Genomic DNA, 22,078 nt, shown 5'->3' on the forward strand with positions numbered 1-22,078 from the left:
AGTCCACGGGGGAAAATGAAACACGATAAGTTCCCAAGTGCACATTCGTGTAATAATCACATCATCAGGGGAGACATATATATATATATATATATATATATATATATATATATATATATATATATATATATATATATATATATATATATCCCATTCCCCCACGCACATGCGGGCTGTCTTACACCCCCACTGGTATGGATGTCGCCAAGTGACGTCTACCGTGTCCCTTTAACTACCCAACTACCCTCCGTCGGGCCGTCGGGGTCGAACTGCCACCAACAAGGCGTCGGGTGATTCGTCACATTTTTTTTCTTTTCAATGTGACGAAAGTCTTGCTTCTTTCCTTCCCCCCTCCAAGCACCGTACTTCCTTCAGCCGGTCCACAGACTATAAGACTCCCCAGGCACTTGAAAAAGGGAAGTCCAAAGACCTCCTAAGTCCTTGTTAAACCCCCCTCCAAGCACCTGAAGAGGGAGGTCCAAAGACCTACTAGGTGCTTGTTAAACCCCCACCCAACCCCACACTGGTGAAGCTGAGGGTTCCTTCCCCCAACCCCACCATCACCTCCTGAGTCCAAATGACCCATTCTTAACAGCATCTTACGCTGGTGCCTGCTTCGACCTTGCAGGGATAGCGACCCTGCAACTGGCAGTTGTGCAATGTACAATTGTGGACGACGTTGCACACCTACAACCCCCTCTTCCACCTCCTCCTCCTCCTCCTCCTCCTCTTCTTCTTCTTCAAGTTGCAATGATAAAAAGGAGCGTTTGCCCCCCCCCCCCCCCCCAAAAGCCAGCTAGCCCCACTCCCTTCTCCTGTCCAAACGGAGGGGCAGGTCTCTGTCTCTCTAACCCCTCCCTCCCTCTCTCCCCCCCTTAACTATGGGGAATGGGGGGGAGGAGGGGAGTCAGTCACCCTTGACCCACATGTATACACCAAGTCGCCGGTGGACTACGTACACGGTATACATACACACGGGTGTATGGATGATGAAGAAGAGGGATGCGACTTGTAAAAAGACAATCAGGTGGAGAAGTGGAGAGTTATATGATCCACTTGCCAACTACTCCCTCCCTCTCCCCCCTTTACCCCCACAGACACACACACACAGACACACACACACACACACACACACACATACACAGACACATACACACACAGTTATATGGGTTAAAACCTAGGGTAGAAAAGGGTTCTTACCTACACCAATACAGTGGGTCATCCTCCAAGCTGAACCAAGGAAGAGTTCAAGTTATACCTTCAAGGGAGAGGTAGAGAGGAGAGAGAGAGAGAGAGAGAGAGAGAGAGAGAGAGAGAGAGAGAGAGAGAGAGAGAGAGAGAGAGAGAGAGTTTGAACATGTCACCATTTTCTCCCCCTTTTCCAGTGGAGTATACAAAAAACCATTTTCTCACAAGGCCTGTTGTGAGTGTGTCTTGTGTGGCGATGTGTGGACATGGCTCACATGAGTGCTTGTGATTCTTGTCCCTCCAAAAATCAAAAATTACAGGCAAGGGGGCTTTTCTGAGAGGGTCAAAAGTACCTTGGGGGAAATGGAGAGGGAGGGTTGGGGGAAATATGAACCAATGACATCTCTCAAAATGGATTGAGTTTCCAATCCAAATCTAATTCTCAATGTACAGGAGATGAAAACATACATATACATACAAGGAACATATTGAGCATATATATACATATACATATATATATATATATATATATATATATAAAACATAGGTAGAAATATAGACATTATACAACCACAACTTTAACTGTAACACAGCCTAGTGTTTACCTGGGTGGGTTAGGGTTGTAATACAACCCCCTAACACACTGTGGGCCCCCCCATCATCCTTCCCTTCCCTCCCCACCCATCATTTCCTGGGCCATCGTTGCAAATGTAAGGTATCGTTGCTTTCTCCCATTTCTCCCCCTCCCCCCCCCAAACCACCACCAACCCCCACCCCCCCCTTTGATGATGAAGTATGACCTGTTACATAATAATTACGGCCATGTGTGACCCAAATGACCACTCCCTGGTCTCGCTCTGGCCCACCCAACCCCAAACACACGACTGCCCCCCCAAACTCCAGCATTGTGCAAAAAATGGCTTGTGTGAAACCCTGTGGATTTAAATGCCCAGGAAGTAGAGTTTAAATGCCCTCTGTCGTGTCATGCAGAGAATGAATGAGTCTGGTACACACTGGGCCCGACTTTGCACTCTCCGATCTCAGTTCTGTGGCCGGCGCTGGCCCGGATGCGGCCCGAACTACCCCCAAAAGGTTCTATATGTCTTCACGAATCGTCAGCACTATACAGGGGCCCTCTCCGAGCCTGATGACCCTACGAAAATTAATAAAATTCTTACCTGTGCACTGTCGGAGCCACAACCTCCCGTCCGCCATTTTGGAATGTGTCGACGTCACAGGACCTTGAGGAGCGTAGCCAGGGCGTCTAGAGGTTTGCGCTGGCCAACGTCATCGTTCACTCGCTTTCACTCGGCCCTCCTCCTCCGCCGGCCTCCGTCCCCTCCCTCCGCGCTCACACCTCCTCCTCGGAGGGCACATCCGTCTGCCTGGGTCTGCCCTGGGCGTCGGGGGGCATCGAGGAACGCAGGGCTCCGCCCTTGCCACGGCTCCTGAAGGCGGCGTCGGTGGGGGGTGGGAGGCCGCGCGGAGCGTCCGATGGGCAACGGGAAAGAGCGCTGCGCTGTGGTAGGTTCCGACCGCCAGCTTCACCATCCAAGTCTTCGCAGAGATGAGATGATGTGGCCTAGAGACAGGCAGAGAGCCTCGCCGAGACCTGCCTCGAAAAAAGACACCAAAATCGACCTCCGTCGTCCCTTCGGCTCGCCTCCGGTGCACGTCGTCGGTTCCGTCGCCATGCCGGGGCCTTGCGAGCGGCGGCCACGCAACCCAGAGGGAACTAAGGCCCCCGGCGACCACTTCAAAAAGGCCTTATCTATGGGGGTAGTCCGTCTTATCTGGCGAAATTGACGTGGGATTCCGGCCTAACTTGCATTTTTCGCAATTGTCGCATCGGGCTGTGGACGTGGGGGGGCGACATGCCAAGCCCATGGCGACACCAGAAGGGGGCTCGAAGACCCCCGCTCCAACATGGGTCCCTCCTTTGTACTTATTTCCCCTAATTTCAGTCCTTACGGGAGTCGGCCGTTTCACCTTTTTTTCTCCCGCAGGTCACACGCACGGCAAGCAGGTGTCTGGGACCTTCCCCCCCTTCGAAGGAGACGGTCGAGGGTGGGGCCTCCTTACCCTAGGCAGATATAGGCCTAAATCCTCCATCCCATACTTCCTCCCCCTCATCCTCCCTATACATCCGCTTCTGTAAGGGCCTTGCCCCTACACTTCGGGGCGGATCTCAACGAAAACACTCGACCCACTGGCTCTTCCTCATCGCACATCATCATATCCTCCATCCAGAGGTTGGAAATACATGTAGATGATACATCCACTTCCCTCACTCTGTCTCTCGAAAAGCACACACTTCCCTACGCCAGTGAGGAGCGATGGCCAGTGGCGAACACCTCCCTTCAGACGCTTGTCTCGTGCCGTGAACCACCTCGCAAATGGCCTCACGTAACTCTTTGTGAGCAAAGGACATAGCCACTCCATCTGGGAATTTGGGACACGCACCTGTTGCCCACCATTTCCAAAGGTGTGAGTCCCACTCGCATGTACGCACCATTATCTACGTCCAACTCGTGGCTTCACACTCTTCCCACCCCTTAAACCTCCTCCCTCCCCCGTGATACATGACACTACAGAACACTTAAGTCTGTAATCCCTGTAGCATTTTGTATTTCACAGCGTTGGCGCCACCGCTGGGCAAGGTCATAAGGATAAAAGCACACTTATACACATTAGACCTTAAATTGTAACTTTCCACAGAAAAAAAAGGCGGAAACACACAGACAATTAGATCTTTCTTCTCTTCACAGTAAAGAATGTAGAAGCACTGCTACCACATCTGTATGTAGGAGTGGAAACAGCTTCTTTTGCGACACCTTCCTCCAACTTCTATGTCATCCATTCAAAGCCGAGGCGAACTTCTGCCTAAGATGTGGGGAGGTAAAAAAAAGACAAGAGCGAATGGCCAATGTAAGACAATACTACCACATGTATCTTTGATACATATATGTATATATATAGTTTAGGAGAAAGATTAAATCAATATACACATAAATACAAGCGCTCAACGCGTGCGCAGCGTGAACATACTGACTTAAGACTGTCTAGTAAGACCAGTGGACGAAATTTGGTAATGTTCTCTTTATCTCTACCGTCGCTTGGGTCCCCTTGATGCATGGAGTCGAACCCTGTACATCAAGAAAGGGAAACACGCAGGTGTATATATATATATATATATATATATATATATATATATATATATATATATATATATATATATATATATATATATATATATATATTTTGGAAAGGATCACAATTTTGCGCGTGATCAAGATGTTCGTATGAGTCCCTTGATGATGTGATTATTACACGAAAGTGCACTTGGGAACTTTTCGTGTTTCATTTTCCCCGTGGACTCATAGGAATATACATATATATATATATATATATATATATATATATATATATATATATATATATATATATATATATATATATATATACACACACCAAAAGAGCCTCTACAGACTCCAAAAATATCATGTCCCTTTCCGAAATGACCCAACATCACAAGCTAATTAGGAAAACACACACACACACACACATACACACACACACACACACACACACACACACACACACACAAGGTGGCTCCCTGGTTCTCTTGTTAGACCATTCTAACCCAACCAAATATCTTCCATTCCCACTACTCATTCCACTGAGTTCTTTCCCCCTCCCTTACCCTTCCCCTACTACTTCTAACAGACGAATTATTATCCTTCCCTCCCTTCCTTCCTCCCTCCTTCCCTCCCTCTAATTAGGTAAACCTCACTTACATATGGTCACATTTCTCTATGGCAAAAAAAAAAGAAAAAAAGAGGTTTTGGGTCTAATGTGTTGGTCGGCTACTGAGGGAAAAGTGATCTACGCACACACCAGTTCTACCATTTCAGGGACGTCATCGTAGCGATGATACGAAGACACACAAAATATACGCAGAAGAAATAAAAGGAAAAACCAATTGGGTCTCGTTATGAAGATGGGGGGCGGGCGGTGTGGGACGAGCGAAGACGCCCCCCAACACCCCATATTTCATCTAGCGACGGAGAGGGAAGGATGTTCCATCCTGCTATGGAGATGGCGGCGCATCCTTCATCTCATTATATGAACGTAAGTTCCATCTCGCTATTAAAATGGGCTCCAAGTTCCATCTCGCTGTGAAAATGGACACAGGTTCCATCTCGCTATAAAGATGGGCGCTTGTTTCATCTCGCTATAAAGATGGGTGCAAGTTCCATCTCGCTGTGAAGATGGACACAGGCTCCATCTCGATATAAAGATGGGCGCAAGTTTCATCTCGCTATAAAGATGGGCGCAAGTTCCATTTCGCTATAAAGATGGACGCAAGTTCTATCTCGCTATAAAGATGGGCGCAAGTTCCATCTCGCTATAAAGATGGACGCAAGTTCCATCTCGCTATAAAGATGGGCTCCAAGTTCCATTTCGCTGTGAAGATAGACACAGGTTCCATCTCGCTATAAAGATAGGCGCTTGTTCCATCTCGCTATAAATAGATGGACATAAGTTCCATCTCGCTATAAAGATGGGCGCAAGTTCCATCTCGCTATAAAGATGGGCGCTTGTTCCATCTCGCTATAAAGATGGACATAAGTTCCATCTCGCTATAAAGATGGGCGCAAGTTCCTTCTCGCTATAAAGATGGGCGCAAGTTCCATCTCGCTATGAATATGGGCGCAAGTTCCATCTCGCTATAAAGATGGGCGCAAGTTCCATCTCGATATAAAGATGGACGCAAGTTCCATCTCGCTATGAATATGGGCACAAGTTCCATCTCGCTATAAAGATGGGCGCAAGTTCCATCTCGCTATAAAGATGGGCGCTTGTTCCATCTCGCTATAAAGATGGACATAAGTTCCATCTCTCTATAAAGATGGGCGCAATTTCCTTCTCGCTATAAAGATGGGCGCAAGTTCCATCTCGCTATGAATATGGGCGCAAGTTCCATCTCGCTATAAAGATGGGCGCAAGTTCCATCTCGATATAAAGATGGACGCAAGTTTCATCTCGCTATGAATATGGGCACAAGTTCCATCTCGATATAAAGATGGACGCAAGTTTCATCTCGCTATAAATATGGACAAAAGTTCCATCTCGCTATAAAGATGGGCGCAAGTTCCATCTCGCTATAAAGATGGACGCCAAGTTCCATCTCGCTATCAAGAGAAACAAAGCTTAATTTCATTATCAGAAAAAAAAAAGCTTAATCTGATCACCACTACAGCGTGAGGCCGTGAACCAGAAAGCTGATCTGGGTACGCTAAAGCTTTTCCTCTTGATTAAAAAAAAAAGCACCAAAGCTTGACATCGAAAGCTTAACACGATCTGCAAAATAGACTCAAGCTTAACATCGTCTGCAAAATAGACTCAAGCTTAACACGATCTGCAAAATAGACTCAAGCTTAACATCGTCTGCAAAATAGACTCAAGCTTAACATCGTCTGCAAAATAGACTCAAGCTTAACATCGTCTGCAAAATAGACTCAAGCTTAACACGGTCTGCAAAATAGACTCAAGCTTAACATCGTCTGCAAAATAGACTCAAGCTTAACACGATCTGCAAAATAGACTCAAGCTTAACATCGTCTGCAAAATAGACTCAAGCTTAACATCGTCTGCAAAATAGACTCAAGCTTAACACGGTCTGCAAAATAGACTCAAGCTTAACATCGTCTGCAAAATAGACTCAAGCTTAACATCGTCTGCAAAATAGACTCAAGCTTAACATCGTCTGCAAAATAGACTCAAGCTTAACACGGTCTGCAAAATAGACTCAAGCTTAACATCGTCTGCAAAATAGACTCAAGCTTAACATCGTCTGCAAAATAGACTCAAGCTTAACACGGTCTGCAAAATAGACTCAAGCTTGACATCGTCTGCAAAATAGACTCAAGCTTAACACGGTCTGCAAAATAGACTCAAGCTTTATCCCTTTATCTACCGAAAGTCCAGCTTGACCTCTGTACACGAGACAAAGCTGGGTCCCGTTATCAAGACTAAAGCTTTATCGTTATCAAAAAATAAATAAAAAAAAACAAATGAATAACTCATTATCTTCCTTATCATTGTGGTGCAAAGCTTTACCGCTTTCGCAAGATGGCGACGCTTATCTTCTTATCGCCGAGGGAACCTTGTATCCACCACAACGCAAAGCTTTCTCTCTCTCTCTCTCTCTCTCTCTCTCTCTCTCTCTCTCTCTCTCTCTCTCTCTCTCTCTCGCCATCCCAACGCTTAATCTCGCTTTCACGCCAGAACCTCGCCTGGTATATATATATATATATATATATATATATATATATATATATATATATATACACACGAACAAAGTGTATATGAACGCGCACCTTCATAGATCATAGAATATATATATATATATATATATATATATATATATATATATATATATATATATATATTGATTTTCGGCTCCATTAAACTTAAGCGTTTCTATATTTAGCGCTCACTATAATTCGCGCATATACATTCAACATCACTTTAACCCGCCTCAGATCCGGCAATCTTTACAACCGGGTTCTGTAAAAATTTATATACACACAAATTCTATATAAATTCTTCCTATCTCTCTCTCTCTACATACACTAGAAGCTATACAGCTGATCCCATAGTCGACAATGAACATCGGAAAGAAGAAATATACACTTCCTCACACTTCTGTATTTGACAGGTGGTTCCAATTCACTCCCTGTCTATAAGCGATGGTCACAACCACAACGATGGGTCAGGTTGTTACAAGCGATGGTTGACCCGGCCCATCATCCTCCCGTAGGTTGTCAATAACTTCACAAAACACAAACTTCATCCCAGTAAACATGGCCTCTCCATCTCGTAACTTTAAATTGTTACTAACAGATGCTAAGGATGTATATCAACTGACTGTTATATTTCTCTCTTGTGTCTCCCCTGATGATGTGATTATGAAACGAAAGTGCACTTGGGAACTTTTCGTGTTTCATTTTCCCCGTGGACTCATAGGAATATATATATATATATATATATATATATATATATATATATATATATATATATATATATATATATATATATATATATATATATATATATATATATATATATTCTCCGTGCCTCTGCAAATTCAGTCAGTGTAAACAACCATTTTCGACGGAAGTCTGAATAGCTTAATATGAAACGTATATCAAGTATATTAAGTATATAAAGTATATTAAGTATATATATTAAGTACAGCCAATCCTGCTCAAATATGTCCTCATATATCCTACAAGGTGTAGTATATCCTACAAGGGCTAGTTTATCCTACAAGGACTAGTATATCTCTAAAGGACTAGCAACGTACGAGGACTTACAAGTATATCCTGCGAGGGCTAGTATATTCTACAAAGGCTAGTATATCCTACAAGGGCTAGTATATCCTACAAGGGCTAGTATATCCTACAAGGGCTAGTATATCCTACAAGGGCTAGTATATCCTACAAGGGCTGGTATGTCCTACAGGGCTAGTATATCCTACAAGGGCTAGTATATCCTACAAGGGCTAGTATATCCTACAAGGGCTGGTATGTCTTACAGGGCTAGTATATCCTACAAGGGCTAGTATATCCTACAAGGGCTAGTATATCCTACTCGGGCTGGTATGTCCTACAGGGCTAGTATATCCTACAAGGGCTAGTATATCCTACAAGGGCTAGTATATCCTACAAGGGCTAGTATATCCTTAGAGTCTATTTCATCCAACATGGCCATAGTATATCCGACAAGGTATATCACAGAAGGCCTAAGTATGTCTTACAAACACTAGTTGATCCTAGAAGGAATAGATCCTACAAGAACAAGTATATCCCAAAGAGCTTAAGTATATCCTACAAGAACTATACATCCTACAAGTATGTATATCTTACAAGGATTAGCATACCTTAAAAAAGACCAGTATATTCTACATGGAGAAGTATATCCTATAAGGGCTAGTATATCTAACAAAGACTAAGAATATCCTTCAAGGTCTAAGTATATCCTACTAGGTCTAAGTATACCCTACAAGGTCTAAGTATATCCTACAATGGCTAGTATATCCAACAAGGTCTGAGTATATCCTACAATGGCTAGTATATCTCACGAGTTCTAAGTACATCCATCAAGGATCAGCATATCCTACAAGGATAAGTATACCCCAAAAGGTCTAAGTATATCAACAAGGACCAGCATATCCTTCAATTACAAGTATACCCCTCGAGTTCTAAGTCTACCATACAATGACACGTATGACTAGTATATCCCACAAGGACCAGTATACCCCACAAAGACCAGTATATCCCACAAGGTCTATGTATACCCCACAATGTATAGCATATCCAACAAGTACCAGTATACCCCACAAGGTCTAGTATACCCCACAAGGTCTAGTATACCCCACAAGGTCTAGTATACCCCACAAGGTCTGGTATACCCCACAAGGACCTGTGTGTGATTGAGATGAACATACTCCACACAACCCTACCTTACAACACCAAAACAAGCTTTGACAATTTATAACCATGGTTCACTTTACCATAGCATACACACAACCATGGTTCACTTTACCTCACCATACATACAACCATGGTTCACTTTACCATACCATACACACAACCATGGTTCACTTTACCTCACCATACATACAACCATGGTTCACTTTACCTCACCATACATACAACCATGGTTCACTTTACCATACCATACATACAACCATGGTTCACTTTACCTTACCATACATACAACCATGGTTCACTTTACCTCACCATACACACAACCATGGTTCACTTTACCTCACCATACATACAACCATGGTTCACTTTACCATACCATACATACAACCATGGTTCACTTTACCTCACCATACACACAACCATGGTTCACTTTACCTTACCATACATACAACCATGGTTCACTTTACCTCACCATACATATAACCATGGTTCACTTTACCTCAACATACATACAACCATGGTTCACTTTACCTCACCATACACACAACCATGGTTCACTTTACCTCACCATACATACAACCATGGTTCACTTTACCATACCATACACACAACCATGGTTCACTTTACCTCACCATACATACAACCATGGTTCACTTTACCTCACCATACATACAACCATGGTTCACTTTACCATACCATACATACAACCATGGTTCACTTTACCTTACCATACATACAACCATGGTTCACTTTACCTCACCATACACACAACCATGGTTCACTTTACCTCACCATACATACAACCATGGTTCACTTTACCATACCATACATACAACCATGGTTCACTTTACCTCACCATACACACAACCATGGTTCACTTTACCTTACCATACATACAACCATGGTTCCCTTTACCTCACCATACATATAAGCATGGTTCACTTTACCTCAACATACATACAACCATGGTTCACTTTACCTCACCATACACACAACCATGGTTCACTTTACCTCACCATACACACAACCATGGTTCACTTTACCATACCATACATGCAACCATGGTTCACTTTACCTCACCATACACACAAACATGGTTCACTTTACCTCACCATACATACAACCATGGTTCACTTTACCTCACCATACATACAACCATGGTTCACTTTACCTCACCATACATACAACCATGGTTCACTTTACCTCACCATACATACAACCATGGTTCACTTTACCATACCATACATACAACCATGGTTCACTTTACCTCACCATACATACAACCATGGTTCACTTTACCATCCCATATATACAACCATGGTTCACTTTACCTCACCATACACACAACCATGGTTCACTTTACCTCACCATACATACAACCATGGTTCACTTTACCATACCATACATACAACCATGGTTCACTTTACCTCACCATACACACAACCATGGTTCACTTTACCTCACCATACATACAACCATGGTTCACTTTACCATACCATACATACAACCATGGTTCACTTTACCTCACCATACACACAACCATGGTTCACTTTACCTTACCATACATACAACCATGGTTCACTTTACCTCACCATACATACAACCATGGTTCACTTTACCATACCATACATACAACCATGGTTCACTTTACCTCACCATACATACAACCATGGTTCACTTTACCATCCCATATATACAACCATGGTTCACTTTACCTCACCATACACACAACCATGGTTCACTTTACCTCACCATACATACAACCATGGTTCACTTTACCATACCATACATACAACCATGGTTCACTTTACCTCACCATACACACAACCATGGTTCACTTTACCTCACCATACATACAACCATGGTTCACTTTACCATACCATACATACAACCATGGTTCACTTTACCTCACCATACACACAACCATGGTTCACTTTACCTTACCATACATACAACCATGGTTCACTTTACCTCACCATACATATAACCATGGTTCACTTTACCTCAACATACATACAACCATGGTTCACTTTACCATACCATACATACAAACATGGTTCACTTTACCTCACCATACATACAACCATGGTTCACTTTACCATACCATACATACAACCATGGTTCACTTTACCTCACCATACATACAACCATGGTTCACTTTACCTCACCATACATACAACCATGGTTCACTTTACCATCCCATATATACAACCACTAATTCATCTTCCCCCTCTAGATTCATGAAATACACAATAAAAATACATTTACATAAATTCCCATCATTTATGTCGCCCCTACACCATTTTGAACAGGGCGAAACGGGCGTTGAACACGACGAGACGTGCGTTGAACACGACGGTGTGAACCTTTGCCGAGGGAGGGGGTAGGAGGAGGAGGAGGTAGGGGTGGGGGTGTGACCTTTTGACCTGACCCTGAGGGAGGGGGGGTGTCAGGTCAAACGGGCCCTTCCCACCCGTTAGGGTCACATGGCTATCCAATTACAGAGCTGTTAGGGCCTGACCAGCCACAGAACCACGACTATCAATATCTATCTATCAAGATCTATCCAGATAGATAAGTCTCTGATAGACACAGCATCACAGAATGTGTGTGTATATGTAAATTCATAAATAAATAAATGAATAAATCAATTATGGTTTATTGGACTCTGGCAACCATTCTCTCCTGGCAAAATACACACTTGAGGCATTACAGATATGGCACAAAACTGTCAGGTCATGGTAGTTAACTAATGAACTATGATAGTTAACTAATGAACTATGATGATTAACTAAGCAACAATGACAGTTAACTAATTAACAATGATAGTTAACTAATTAAGCATGATAATTAACTAAGCAACTATGACAGTTAACTAATTAACCATGATAGTTAACTAATTAACCATAATTAACTATTTAATAATGTTAGTTAACTAATTAAGTATGATAGTTAACTAATTAATCATGATAGTTAACTAATTAACAACGATAGTTAACTAATTAACTGATCACAAATGAGCGTAAGAAGATAATTAAGGTAGGATTGAGTGGATAGGTCCCTAGTGTGGATGAACATGTAGGTGAGGTACGTGTGGTATACATGAACATGACTGAACAAGAGGTGATGAACAGTTACAGTAATACAGCAGTTAACATGCCACTTAGCCTGACTGTACCAGATAACTGGGCTGTTCCCTCATTGGCCTAGCTGTGCCCTTGTTCAAGGACTGTTCATCATGTTCACAGTGCTGAACATAAGAATGTTCTTCTTACATATGTGTGTGTGTGTGTGTGTGTGTGTGTGTGTGTGTGTGTGTGTGTGTGTGTGTGTGTGTGTGTGTGTGTGTGTGTGTGTGTGTTCACTCATCTACACAAGATGACTTTACTTCTGAAAACAAAAACGGGAAAGAAAAAAAAAAATTACATTTTCATCATTGGTCAACCCGCATCACCTCTTCCTAACGAATCGAACGAATTACGTCACCAGCTAACGAGCTCAAGCTTTGAATCACCTCTCTCTCTAACTACCCCCACCTCATGAACAAACATATTTTTTTTAAATGACCGACACGACACGTGCAAATTATTATGCAAAAATCATAAACACGTCGGCCCAACAGAAAACAGAATACGAGAGAAAATATAGAAAACGTAAAATTCAATCCATATTCCTTTGGGCGTTTAAATGAAAAAAAGAGAAAAAAACGTAAAATTTAATCAAAATTCTTTGGGCGTTTAAATATTCATAAAAATGTCGAATGTAATCCAAATTCCCTGGGCGTTTATATATATATATACAAAAACGTCGAATCTAATCCAAATTCCTTGGGCATATATATATATATATATATATATATATATATATATATATATATATATATATATATATATATATATATATAGGGTAAACATGTGATCGTCCAAAACATGATGTTTTGGACGATCACATGTTTACCAAATGGCGTCCTAGCTTCGTCTCTTCGATGTATATCAACTGACTGTTATATTTCTCTCTTGTGTCTCCCCTGATGATGTGATTATGACACGAAAGTGCACTTGGGAACTTTTCGTGTTTCATTTTCCCCCGTGGACTCATAGGAATATATATATATATATATATATATATATATATATATATATATATATATATATATATATATATATATACATAAAACGTCGAATCTAATTCAAATTCAAAGGCGTTGTCCAGGGGCCACTGGCTCTTCGGGCCGGTCGAACTGATACCTGTAGAACCGAGAAGAGAGAGAGAGAGAGAGAGAGAGAGAGAGAGAGAGAGAGAGAGAGAGAGAGAGAGAGAGAGAGAGAGAGAGAGAGAGAGCAACGGACCAAAGACGACGACTGAAAAGGGGGCGAATAGGGAAGAGGGGGGGGGAGAAGAGGGGTGAGGAGAGGAGAGGAGGGAGGAAGAGGTGAGGGAGGAGGGGAGAGAGAGAGGGGGGGGGAAGGGGGTGGAGGGGTCGTTGCCGCGCCGCGCTACACCACCACGTGTTGTCGTCGTCCCCTCCTCCTCCTCCCCCCAATCTCTTCCCTCCCCGTTAACGGAGAGCCGCCGCCGCCGCCGCGTTGTCGTCCCTGTTGCTCAACAGAGCGGGGTTACTGTTGCGCCGGCGGCTTCTTCCCCCCCCCCCCCCGCGACATCCGCATTCCATGAGTTCTTCAGTGGAATTGCTAAAAAGCGGAACTTTTTAAAGTGGAGTTCGCTCCAGTGGTGCATCCCTCCACCCCTCCACCCACTGCATGTGTACGCACGCACGCACGCACGCACGCACGAACGTACACACACACACACGTGTATATATATATATATATATATATATATATATATATATATATATATATATATATATATATATATATTCTTTATATGAATGTAACACAAGGAATATAGAGAAAATACACGCAAATATACGCACACCAGACTCGATATAGCGTAGTTACGGTACGCTCATGGCCGTGTATATATGTACTCAGGGTACATAAATACAGCGAGCTGCCTGTCTCTCTCCTGTATCATACGCCTTCTCTAACCATGACAAACAAACGCAAACATCTCTATACATCGCCTCTCTAACAAACACACACACACACACACACACACACACACACACACACACACGACAAACAACAACACTAATAACCCTGTAACCCATCTAACAAACAAACAAACAAAGCCTCTCTAACAAACACACACACACACACGACAAACAACAACATTAATAACCCTGTAATCCATCTAACAAACAAACAAACAAAGCCTTCTAACATCTAACGAGACTGAAACGCCATCTAACATCTCATGACAAACAACACTAATAACCCTGTAATCCATCTAACAAACAAACAAACAAAGCCTCTCTAACAAACACACACACACACACGACAAACAACACATAATAACCCTGTAATCCATCTAACAAACAAACAAACAAAGCCTTCTAACATCTAACGACACTGGAACGCCATCTAACACCTAATACCTGTCTTCTAACACCCAATATCTAACTCCGAATATTCCACGACATTTTGAGAATATTCTGGAAGCCTAGATTCGCACCCCGTTTTCTACATCTTCCCGACGCCCATTTTCCAAGCGATGATACAAGACGAACCTGGCGTTTACGCCCCTTGGTCGTACGTCGTACCATCCACCCCCCCCCTTTTTGAGGACGACTGGTACGACCCCTCGAACACGACGGTGCGAAGACACCTGAACACGACTAAAACGACCCTTGTCACGACCCCCCCCTTTAATAACACCGTGATACGACCCCCTCCCCTCTTTTGAAAGCACCGTGGTACGACCCCCTCCCCTCTTTGAAAGCACCGTGGTACGACCCCCTCCCCTCTTTTGAAAGCACCGTGATACGACCCCCTCCCCTCTTTTGAAAGCACCGTGGTACGACCTCCTCCCCTTTTGAAAGCACCGTGGTACGAACCCCTCCCTCTTTTGAAAGCACCGTGGTACGACCTCCTCCCCTTTTGAAAGCACCGTGGTACGAACCCCTCCCTCTTTTGAAAGCACCGTGGTACAACCCCCTCCCCTTTTGAAAGCACCGTGGTACGACCCCCTCCTCTCTTTTGAAAGCACCGTGGTACGACCCCCTCCCCTCTTTTGAAAGCACCGTGGTACGACCCCCTCCCCTCTTTTGAAAGCATTGTGGTACGACCCCCTCCCCTCTTTTGAAAGCACCGTGGTACGACCCCCTCCCCTCTTTTGAAAGCATCGCGGTACGATCCCCTTTTAAAAGCGTTGTGGTACGACCCCCTCCCCCAAGGCTCCCCCCCCCCTTCCCCTAAGCCACACGGGTCGCACGTAGTACGACCTACCGTTGTCGTGGTGGGGGCTCTCTCTCTCTCTCTCGGGGGACTGACTGGCCCCCCCTCCTCCACCCCACCACCCATCTACGGCATCCCACTGGACGACTTCCTTCCCCCCCTCCCCCCCCCCCATCTACGACACCCACTGGACGACTCCCTCTCCCCCTCCCCCCTTCCCCCATCAAAAAAGAAAAAGGAGAGAAATTGAGAACCAAAATAACAACATTTCGAAAATGCCTGGCTGAGCTCGGCTGCCACACACACACACACACACACACACACACATACACACACACACACATACACACACACACACACACACACACACACACACACACACACACACACACACACACACACACACACACACACACACACACACACACACATACACACACACACACACACACATACACACACACACACACACACACATACACACACACACACACACACACACATACACACACACACACACACACACACACACACACACATACACACACACACACACATACACACACATACACACACACACACACACACATACACACACACACACACACACACACACACACACACACACACTGGGGCACAATAGGTGGGTGGGGGGGAGTGGGGCCTTACGCTAAGGAATAGTGTGATGTGTCTGTGAAGACTTTTTGATGAAAGAGAGGAAGAGAAGAGGGGGCGTGGGTCTGTGCTGTTGGCACTGTGGTCGCGCGCGCGGGGGGGGGGGGGGGAGGGGTGAGGAGAGGAGTGGGGAGTGAGTGGGGGGGGGGGAGAGAGAAGGGAGGGATCTGCCCTTTGGTTGATGGAGGAGGAATGGGGAGTGGGGGGAGGAGGGGGAGGGGAGGAGGAGGAGGAATCCCGGGGAGGGGAGGGGGAGGGGAGGAGAAGATAGGGTGGGGGAGAGGAGGATGGGGAGGGAGGGGAGGGGGGGACTACAGCCGGGGCCAAGAGGGGAGGGGTGTGAGGGAGGTGATGGGAGGGGGGGGAGCCTCTCCCCCCCCCCCGGGGTGCTGTGTTGTGGGCTGGGGGACTGGGGTGGTGGCCGAGGGGGGGGGGGATGAGCGGGCGGGGGGAGGGGGGGCTGCTAGGGGGGTCCAATGGCCAAGGTAGGAGGCCCCAGAAGGGTGAGCAGGGGCGCTGGGGAGGAGCAGTGCAGGGGAAATGGGGTGGAGACGTGGGGAGTGCCAGTACTGGGGTGGAGACGTGGGGAGTGCCAGTACTGGGGTGGAGACGTGGGGAGTGCCAGTACTGGGGTGGAGACGTGGTTGGGGTGAGGAGTGCCAGTACTGGGGTGGAGACGTGGTGGGGTGAGGAGTGCCAGTACTGGGGTGGAGACGTGGTTGGGGTGGGGAGTGCCAGTACTGGGGTGGAGACGTGGTTGGGGTGGGGAGTGCCAGTACTGGGGTGGAGACGTGGTGGGGGTGAGGAGTGCCAGTACTGGGGTGGAGACGTGGTGGGGGTGGGGAGTGCCAGTACTGGGGTGGAGACGTGGTTGGGGTGGGGAGTGCCAGTACTGGGGTGGAGACGTGGTTGGGGTGGGGAGTGCCAGTACTGGGGTGGAGACGTGGTGGGGGAGAGGAGTGCCAGTACTGGGGTGGAGACGTGGTGGGAGCGGGGAGTGCCAATACTGGGGTGGAGACGTGGTTGGGGTGGGGAGTGCCAGTACTGGGGTGGAGACGTGGTGGGGTGGGGGAGTGCCAGTACTGGGGTGGAGACGTGGTGGGGGTGGGGAGTGCCAGTACTGGGGTGGAGACGTGGTGGGGGTGGGGAGTGCCAGTACTGGGGTGGAGACGTGGTGGGGGTGGAGAGTGACAGTACTGGGGTGGAGACGTGGTGGGCAGCGGGGAGTGCCAATACTGGGGTGGAGACGTGGTGGGGTGTGGAGTGCCAGTATTGGGGTGGAGACGTGGCAGGGGTGGAGAGTGACAGTACTGGGGTGGAAACGTGGCAGGGGTGGAGAGTGACAGTACTGGGGTGGAGACGTGGGGTGAAGGGAGGGGGGAGAAGGATAGGGGGGTAGTGGAGCGGCAGTACTAGGGGGAGCTGGGGGGAGAGGGAGGAGGGGGGTGGTTGATGTGGTAAAACTGGGGGAGGTGTGGTGGGAACCTGGGGTGTGGGGGAGGGGGAGGCGGTGCCTGTGTGTAAGAGCCAAACACATCTTTCCATTTCGTAAATGGCCCCTGATATATATATATATATATATATATATATATATATATATATATATATATATATATATATATACGCTCACGAAATCCTGGAGTCTTTACACGAACGGCACACTCACGAAGCACTTAACCTACTACGAACACGACCCAGTGATTCTCCCAGTGGCCTAGCGATGGCTCCATCCTCCTCCAGCACACACACACACACACACACACATTACTACTACTACTACTACTACTACTACTACTACTACTACTACTACTACTACTACTACAACAACTACTACTACTTCTACTACTACTTCTACTACTACTACTACTACTACTTCTATTACTAATACTACTATCAATAAACGTCTATAGAAACCACAACAGAAAGCTCCACACAGGTTTAAGGTCTCCCATGTCTTGAGTGTGCACCACGATATGGGTCACCACCGGCCATTTGATGAAGCTGCATCATTCTGTCGTCCCTCTTGGCCGAGGCCCCTGGTCACTAGTTCCATTCTTTCCCCACGCGACTCAGGGAAGGGTTGGGGCGCCGCTCCCCCTACACACAGGCCACTACATCAAAACCTTTCTCTCATACACAACACGAGAGAGATACAGGGAGGCAAGGAGACAGGGAGGGAGGGTAGACGCCCTAATCTTCACTCCCTTACTCTTAGGAATTTCTAACAAATCGTCTCTCTCTTACTCTAAGAATATCTAACAAATCTTCTCTCTCTTACTCTAAGAATATCTAACAAATCGTCAGTCCCTAACTCTTAAGAACATCTAACAAATCGTGTTTCCCTAACTCTAAGAACATCTAACAAATCGCGTTTCCCTAACTCTAACATCTAACAAATCGTGATTCCCTAACTCTAAGAACATCTAACAAGTCGTCTTTCCCTCACCCTAAGAACATCTAACAAATCATATATATTTCTCGAAAAACACATACGACATTGCTCAGCCATCGCTTACAGATGTCTTACCATTCCTTCACTATTTTGTTCCATCTATCCCTCATAGAATCCATATATATATATATATATATATATATATATATATATATATATATATATATATATATATATATATATATATATATATATATATATATATATATCCCCTCTGAATTAGGCGATAGAGCGAACAAGCAGTTGTCTGCCCTTGAACCACATAACACCTCGTTAAGGCAAACTATGAGATGCAATACGAGCAGGTAAACATATCTATATTAACCTCGATTTCGATCTCAGTCGTCTATATAAACTATAGACACACTGGATGATGTTATAGAGTGGGGGGGAGGGAGGGGGTATGTTGTATATAAATGGCTTTCACGAACTAGACTAGACCAAATGGCCATACTGAGTTGATCAATTTGCCAAAATCTGTCTTTGACTAATACACACACACACACACACACACACACACACACACACACACATAAAGGGAGCGAGTATGAATACGTACATGCGTACATATGTATATGTCTGTATGTGTAGGTATATGTATGTATATGTTGATATGTTTATGTGCGCATATGGGCACAAAAAGTTAAGGTCTGGTTATATTACAATTATGAAATACCTAAGCCTGTTTTTAGGGTCTGTAATAATAATAATAATAATAATAATAATAATAATAATAATAATAATTAATATTAATATTAATAATAATAATGAATAATAATAATAATAATAATAATAATAATAATAATAATAATAATAATAATAATAATAATAATAATAATGAGAGGAAGGATTGATAGAGAGGATATATGTGTCAGAGGTGGAGGGAACGAGGAGAAGTGGGAGACCAAACTGGAGGTGGAAGGATAGAGTGAAAAAGATTTTGAGCGATCGGGGCCTGCTCGGAACATGCAGAGGGTGAAAGGCGGGCAAGGAATATAGAGTGAATTGAACGATGGTGGTTCTAATGGGTCGACGCGCTGTCAATGGATTGAACCAGGGCATGTGATGGCGTTTCCTGGCGTATAACCATTAGAAAAGTTCTGTGGGGTGTGGCAGAGTATGGTAGTGGGTGTAGCAGCAGGCATGGTAGTGTGTTGCATTAGGTATGGTAGAGGACTGGTAGCACACAGTGTATACATCAGTAAATATGGCAGTGGGTGTATCAATAGGTATGGTAGAGGACTGGTAGCACACAGTGTATACATCAGTAAATATGGCAGTGGGTGTATCAATAGGTATGGTAGAGGACTGGTAGCACACAGTGTATACATCAGTAAATATGGCAGTGGGTGTATCAATAGGTATGGTAGAGGACTGGTAGCACACAGTGTATACATCAGTAAATATGGCAGTGGGTGTATCAATAGGTATGGTAGAGGACTGGTAGCACACAGTGTATACATCAGTAAATATGGCAGTGGGTGTATCAATAGGTATGGTAGTGGGTGTGGCAGAGTATGGTAGTTGGTGTGGCAGAAGATATGGTAGCAGGTGTGGCAGTAATTATGGTAGTGGGTGTGGCAGAGTATGGTAGTGGGTGTGGCAGAGTATGGTAGTGCGTGTGGCAGAGTATGGTAGTGGGTGTGGCCAGTAGGTATGGTAGTGGGTGTGGCAGAGTATGGTAGTGCGTGTGGCAGAGTATGGTAGTGCGTGTGGCAGAGTATGGTAGTGCGTGTGGCAGAGTATGGTAGTGGGTGTAGCAGCAGGCATGGTAGTGTGTTGCATTAGGTATGGTAGAGGACTGGTAGCACACAGTGTATACATCAGTAAATATGGCAGTGGGTGTATCAATAGGTATGGTAGAGGACTGGTAGCACACAGTGTATACATCAGTAAATATGGCAGTGGGTGTATCAATAGGTATGGTAGAGGACTGGTAGCACACAGTGTATACATCAGTAAATATGGCAGTGGGTGTATCAATAGGTATGGTAGAGGACTGGTAGCACACAGTGTATACATCAGTAAATATGGCAGTGGGTGTATCAATAGGTATGGTAGAGGACTGGTAGCACACAGTGTATACATCAGTAAATATGGCAGTGGGTGTATCAATAGGTATGGTAGAGGACTGGTAGCACACAGTGTATACATCAGTAAATATGGCAGTGGGTGTATCAATAGGTATGGTAGTGGGTGTAGCAGCAGGCATGGTAGTGTGTTGCATTAGGTATGGTAGAGGACTGGTAGCACACAGTGTATACATCAGTAAATATGGCAGTGGGTGTATCAATAGGTATGGTAGAGGACTGGTAGCACACAGTGTATACATCAGTAAATATGGCAGTGGGTGTATCAATAGGTATGGTAGTGGGTGTGGCAGAGTATGGTAGTGGGTGTGGTAGTGGTTATGGTAGTGGGTGTAGCAGCAGGCATGGTAGTGTGTTGCATTAGGTATGGTAGAGGACTGGTAGCACACAGTGTATACATCAGTAAATATGGCAGTGGGTGTATCAATAGGTATGGTAGTGGGTGTGGCAGAGTATGGTAGTGCGTGTGGCAGAGTATGGTAGTGGGTTGTGGCAGAGTATGGTAGTGCGTGTGGCAGAGTATGGTAGTGGGTTGTGGCAGAGTATGGTAGTGCGTGTGGCAGAGTATGGTAGTGGGTTGTGGCAGAGTATGGTAGTGGGTTGTGGCAGAGTATGGTAGTTGGTGTGGCAGAAGATATGGTAGCAGGTGTGGCAGTAATTATGGTAGTGGGTGTGGCAGAGTATGGTAGTTGGTGTGGCAGAAGATATGGTAGCAGGTGTGGCAGTAATTATGGTAGTGGGTGTGGCAGAGTATGGTAGTGGGTGTGGCAGAGTATGGTAGTGGGTTGTGGCAGAGTATGGTAGTGGGTGTGGCAGAGTATGGTAGTGGGTGTGGCAGAGTATGGTAGTTGGTGTGGCAGAAGATATGGTAGCAGG

General features: G+C 45.1%; 2 long non-coding RNA genes across 3 annotated transcripts in view; one reads left to right on the forward strand and one right to left on the reverse strand.

The window, feature by feature from the left end:
• LOC139757509 (uncharacterized) overlaps nt 1–4,300 on the reverse strand; it is a 270,656-nt gene extending 266,356 nt beyond the window's left edge. For both annotated transcript variants that reach the window (XR_011714646.1, XR_011714645.1), the window contains exon 1: nt 2,367–4,300. This is a non-coding gene — a long non-coding RNA (uncharacterized lncRNA). The remainder of the gene's footprint in view (nt 1–2,366) is intronic.
• Nucleotides 1–22,078, forward strand: part of LOC139757508 (uncharacterized) — an 89,563-nt gene that overhangs the window by 44,875 nt on the left and 22,610 nt on the right. The window lies entirely within an intron of this gene.

This window comes from Panulirus ornatus, chromosome 27, assembly GCF_036320965.1.
Source record: "Panulirus ornatus isolate Po-2019 chromosome 27, ASM3632096v1, whole genome shotgun sequence".
NCBI classification, from domain to species: domain Eukaryota; kingdom Metazoa; phylum Arthropoda; class Malacostraca; order Decapoda; family Palinuridae; genus Panulirus; species Panulirus ornatus.